This window comes from Hyperolius riggenbachi, chromosome 3 (genome assembly GCF_040937935.1).
Source record: "Hyperolius riggenbachi isolate aHypRig1 chromosome 3, aHypRig1.pri, whole genome shotgun sequence".
In the NCBI taxonomy this organism is placed as follows: domain Eukaryota; kingdom Metazoa; phylum Chordata; class Amphibia; order Anura; family Hyperoliidae; genus Hyperolius; species Hyperolius riggenbachi.
This window is the reverse complement of record NC_090648.1, coordinates 226,624,272-226,630,271: the sequence shown is the minus strand read 5'-3', so window position 1 is coordinate 226,630,271 and position 6,000 is coordinate 226,624,272.

The window sequence follows — 6,000 nt, the reverse complement described above, 5'->3', positions numbered from 1 at the left end:
AGATGCAGGATTTCAGAGCAGTTATGTCTTTATTGTGCAGAGGGGGGTCATAGAGTACAGAATTTCCCTAAGAAATCGGGAAACGCTACTGCCTAGGAGTAGTTGGGGGTAATACCCTAGGCGTACAACTTTTAAACCTAGATGATAAAAGGTTGCTTCTTCCTTGTACAATTACATGGGAAGATAAATCTGAAGTCACTGAGGCCTTCGTTGATTCAGGCTCAGCGGCTAATTTTATGGATTACGAATTTGCTAAGAAATTGGGTATTCCGCTCACCCCGGTAACACCACCTATCCAAGTTATGGCAGTGGATGATTCCCCCCTGCAACGTAACCATCCTCTGTCTCAGACACCAGAGGTGGGAGTCACTATAGGGGTGCTGCATAGGGAGAAGTTGCATTTCTCTGTGTTACACCGATCGTTACAGTATGGTATTGAGGAGAGAACATGGGTACCTGAGTGTCGCATACATGCGCATAAATTAAGGACGGAGTTCCACGCTTTATACCCTGAGAAACCGGGTAGGAGCTGTCCGGAGTCCACTCCTCGGGGGGGGTACTGTGAGAAAAGCGGAAAAGCCGCCACGAGTACTCAGAGTAAGGCGGCTGATTCCGCGTTCAACATGGCAGCTTGCGCGCATGGGCCTGCATCCACTAGCCTGACGGAGCGCGGAGAAACTGCCGCATCCCCAGTGAACAAGGCAGCGGATTCCGCGTCCGACGCGGCGGTTTGCACGCATGGGCTTACCACTAGCAGTTTGTTTGAACGCGGGGAAACCGCCGCATGCTCTGACAGCGGTGCAGCTGGCCCTGCGTTCAAAACAACAGATGCATTACAACACATGTCTGGTGTGGCTGGGACTGATAGTCCACACAGGTTCAGAAGGACGCGCGCGCGCGCTGAGAGGCAGAGCCTTTATGGCAGTCAGAAGGGTGTCAGCTGATCTAGCCGATCAGCTGACAATTCTATCAGGTTTCATTGGTCCAGCACTTAGGGGAGGCGCTGGAGAGCGCTTGTGTATATATACTGGGTGCTGGTCATTTCTCTGGTGTCTGGCGTTGCGATCACTACGTGGTAGCACTCAGACCCTGTCAGTATCTGTGATATTATCTGTGTTATTATCTAGACCAGTTCCTGGGTGTTGATGATCAAGGACCTCACACCTCAGTCTAGGGAAAACTGTATATTATCTGTGTTATTATTTAGACCAGTTCCTAGGTGTTGATGACCAGGGACCTCACACCTCAGACTAGGAATTAGCTTTACCCTCTAGTTATACTCAGACCAGTTCCAGGGTGTTGATGATCAAGGAGCTCACACCCAAGACTAGGCATTGTTGATTATTTGTTATGACCTTCTGCTTTCCTGACTACTCTTCTGATCTCTGATTTGGTACTTCGCTATATCTGATACTCTGTTGCCGAACTCTGCTTGTCTTAGGATTTCGCATCTGTCTCCTGTCTCTGTCCCTGATCTGTCTGTCTGTTGCCGACCCGGCATGGCCGACCTCGAGAGCTATCTCCTCAGTCAAGAGATAGCTCACAGATCTGTGGGTGACACCCTTCCTTGGTGTCACTCACACTCTGTCCTTCCTACTCCTAGCCTGACCCCTCCCTTGGGAGAGTCTCAGGCTTGCGGAAGGAACGTGTAATTGTGCAGTACTCCTTACTGCTGTGCACCTGCTCCTCAGGTGCAGTCCTCAAAGTATTTCTGTTGCACCAAACACTCTTATTACCCAGGTGTCCAGAGGTTAGAGATATATCTGATTATCGGTGATACTGCAGATCATCAATAATCGGGTATATATCTGTATTCTCGGTGATACTGCAGATCACCGGTAATCAGACACTCTCTGTGTTACACCGATCGTTACAGTTGCCCAAACTTTTGCATCCCACTGTATTTCTAAACTTATATTTTATATGTCCAGTTGTCTAATACGCCCGAATATACAGTAACTTTCTCTCCCGAGTATTCTCCTGGGCGATAATTTTTCAACCTTTTTTAAAAATAACTTTGCAGCACTTTTAAGATTCAGATCCTTGAACACCATGAAGGGTTCTTCCACCCCACTTGGAACGAAAGTGAGTCCCCGACTCAACAATGAGTAATACTAAGGCTTGAAGTCGCAAGCAGATAAATCATTACATTTTTGTCTCTCTCAGCCACAGTACTATTCTCCGTCAGAGGGAGCTAACGAGAGTGCACTGCGCATGCTTAGACTGGCTGCAACTGGCCGAAGTTACGGGACCCGGTACCGGAGCAGGAGAAGGCTGAGGACGGCGGCGTGGGACCGATCTGTGCAGGTGGGGCTGGAGGAAGCCCCAGGTATGTATAAATCTATTAATTTACTTCATCTCTGGTTTCCTTTAAAAATTGCCAACTACAGAAAGCCTACTGCTGGAAACTTTTGCACTATACGAGTGTCCATCTGGAATAAAAAGCCGCAACATCTAAATTTAGAACTGACTTAAGAAAAACACGGGCCATTCATGACAGGCATCCCACTCCTAAAATCAACACATACTTTGCAGTTGAACAAGCTGGCCAGCTGTTGTGTAAAGAGGGGTTATTCAAATGTGACCTTGTACAATCTGTGCAGTGGCGTAGCAACATGGGTTGCAGAGGTAGCAACCGCATCGGGGCTATTGGGCCTTTCCTCAACCACAGTATTAGCTGTTTATTGGTCCTGTGGTGGTAATAATCACTTCTATACATGCTCTGAATAGTAGTAATCATTAACAAACTATTCCCCATCCCCTTCTTGCACCTTTGACACTGTGGATGACCTTGGCAGATTTGTTGCGCCGTATCAAGCGTTACATATAGAGTGCTTGGGGGGCCCAATGTAAAACTCTGCACTGGGGCCCATAGCTCCATAGCTACGCCACTGAATCTGTGCACAGAGTATGGTGTGCACCGGTGGAGGGTAGTATAGTGTAGGATAACAAAACACAAAGAGACACAGACCGTTTGCATAGGCTTAATGCTGGGCAATGTTGTCTTAGGGTCTGTATCCAAGATGCAACCTGTATATACGGGTAACAATACCATCAGTGAGCACTTTCAAACAACTCTTGTTTTTAAAATTTTTAACAATTGTGACCTTTCATATTAAATATTTAGCACTTTGGGGAACCACAAATAAACTTGATGTAACAAAACTAAATATTGAAGTACACAGTATATCTATTACTCTTAAAGTTGCATAGCACCACCTAGTGGCCATCAGAGGATATTAAGTTCACAGCGTTTTGATTTCCTTTTAAAGGGAACCTAAACTGAGAAGGATATGGATATTTCCTTTTACAATAATACCAGTTGCTTGACTCTCCTGCTGATCTTGTGTCTCTAATACTTTTAGCCACAGCCCCTGAACAAGCATGCAGATCAGGTGTTCTGACTGAAGTCAGACTGGATTAGCTGCATGCTTGTTTCAGGTGTGGGATCCAGACATTACTGCATCAAAGAGATCAGCAGGACTGCCGAGCAACTGGTATTGTTTAAAGGGAAACATCCATATCCCTCTCAGTAAAGGTTCCCTTTAAGCAATATCAGTTGTTGCTTGACTGTCCTGCTGATCCTCTGCCTCTAATACGTTTACCCACAGGCCCTGAACAAGCATAGGCACATCAGGTGTTTCTGACATTATTGTCAGATCTGACAAGATTAGCTGCATGCTTATTTCTGGTGTTATTCAGACGTTACTGCAACCAAATAGAGCAGCAGGGCTGCCAGGCAACTAGTATTGTTTAAAAGGAAAGAGATATGGAAGCCTCCATATACTTCTCACTTCAGTTGTCCTTTAAAGGATGCATGAGTAGTAGTAGTACTATAGTAGTACTGTAGAGTGCGGCCCCGAGCAGTGCATGCGCACATGTGCATGCATAGAAGCCGCCGGGTAGCAGGAAGCCACCAGCAGACCTGCAATGAGGGACATAGAGACTTCAAGGGGCTGGAGGAATTTCTAGGTAAATAGATCAGCATTTATTAATTTTTTAGCTCATGTATCCTTTAAGTCACTGGCCCAGAATGAGCATACAGACAAATGCTTACACTTTTCTGACTCCACTGCTCCATGCTTGTTGAAGGTGTGTGACTTAAAAAAACGCTATAGCCAAAAGCTCAGCATCACAGCCAGGCAACTGGCATTGTTTAAAAGAGAATGAAGATGAAAGCCTATGTATTCCTCTCATTTCAGGTTCACTTTAAAGTTGATTTGCTCGATGATAGCCATGGGTTGAGGAACTCCAAAGGATTCAAAACTCCATGTACTAGCACTGCCTTCTGATTGGGGAGGTGTGGCTGCTCACTGCACCTGCCAATCAGGAATTGGTATGACCAGTTCACCATTCAGTCCTTCTGCCAGTAAAAGTAAATAGAGGCAAGTAGCAAGAGTCAGGACAAAACAGCTTTCTGAGTCTGACACGAAAAGTGGAGCCATCATTGGCATACATCCCAACATTCTGCAGCAAGGAAGAGGAACATATTTAGTATAAAAATATTTAAAACAAAAAACACAACCTCCCCTCCAGTCAGGTCTTCATCACACTTGCGGACAGGCACATCATGAATTTAGAGTTCCCAAGTTTCGGGGCATTGGCCCTTCAACAGGTGAAGATGAACCAATGCCTGAAACATGTAATGGGAGCTCCAATTCAATCATACAATACAATAAGTATTGTAAAGCACTTTTCTCCCATAGGACTCAAAGCGCATAGATATGTCTCAGATCCGTACAAGGCTGGGCTGTGTTACAGAGGAAAAAGTCAGGTGTTCATAAATGCCAGACTAAACAGGTGGCTTTTCAGTTTAGATTTAAATGCTTCCAGGGATTGGAGATGTCCTGACTGGGTGTGGCAGAGAGATCCAAAGTGTAGTGGCAGCATGACAGAAGGCTCTGTCTACAAAGATTTTGTGGTGGGCTCTGGGGTGATCAAGTTATGAAATCCTTTTGATCTAAGATTGTGGGAGGTGTGATGCAGTTGCAAAAATTCCTTAACCTCCTTGGCGGTATGAAAAATACCGCCAGGAGGGAGCGCAGCAGTTTTTTAAAAAAAAAAAAATTTTTTAAATCATGTAGCGAGCCGAGGGCTCGCTACATGATAGCCGCTGCTGAGCGGCATCCCCCCGCCCGCTTCGATCGCCTTCGGCGATCTCCGATCAGGAAATCCCGTTCATAGAACGGGATTTCCTGGAGGGCTTCCCCCGTCGCCATGGCGACGGGGCGGGATGACGTCACTGACGTCGGGACGTCATTGGGAGTCCCGGGCCACCCCTCGGCGCTGCCTGGCACTGATTGGCCAGGCAGCGCTGGGGTCTGGAGGGGGGGGGGGGCCCGCGCCGCAGCAGATAGCGGCGATCGGGCAGGGGCCGGCGGCGATCAGAGTGCTGGCGCAGCTAGCAAAGTGCTAGCTGCGTCCAGCAAAACAAAAATTATGAAAATCGGCCCAGCAGGGCCTGAGCGGCACCCTCCGGCGGCTTACCCCGTGTCACACACGGGGTTACCGCCAAGGAGGTTAAAGAGGCACTTAAGTCTAAAAAAAAAAAAATGAGTTTTACTCACCTGGGGCTTCCCTCAGCCCCCTGCAGCTGATCGGTGCCCTCGCCGTGTCTCTCCGATCCTCCCGTCCCCGCCGGCGACCACTTCCGGTTTCGCCGACAGGACCCGACAGGCTGGGAACGCGGGTGATTCTTCGCGTTCCCAGCCACAATATCACCACCTATAGTGATATTGCGTCAAGGAAGGCCGCAATAGCAGCATAGGGGGAGATATTGTGGCTGGGAACTCGAAGAATCACTCGCGTTCCCAGCCTGTCGGGTCCTGACGGCTAAACTGGAAGTGGTCGCCGGCGGGGACGGGAGGATCGGAGAGACACGGCGAGGGCACCGATCAGCTGCAGGGGGCTGAGGTAAGCCCCAGGTGAGTAAAACTCTTTTTTTTTTTTGAGACTTAAGGTTCACTTTAAGGTATGCAAGGCCCAGATTGTGCAAGGATT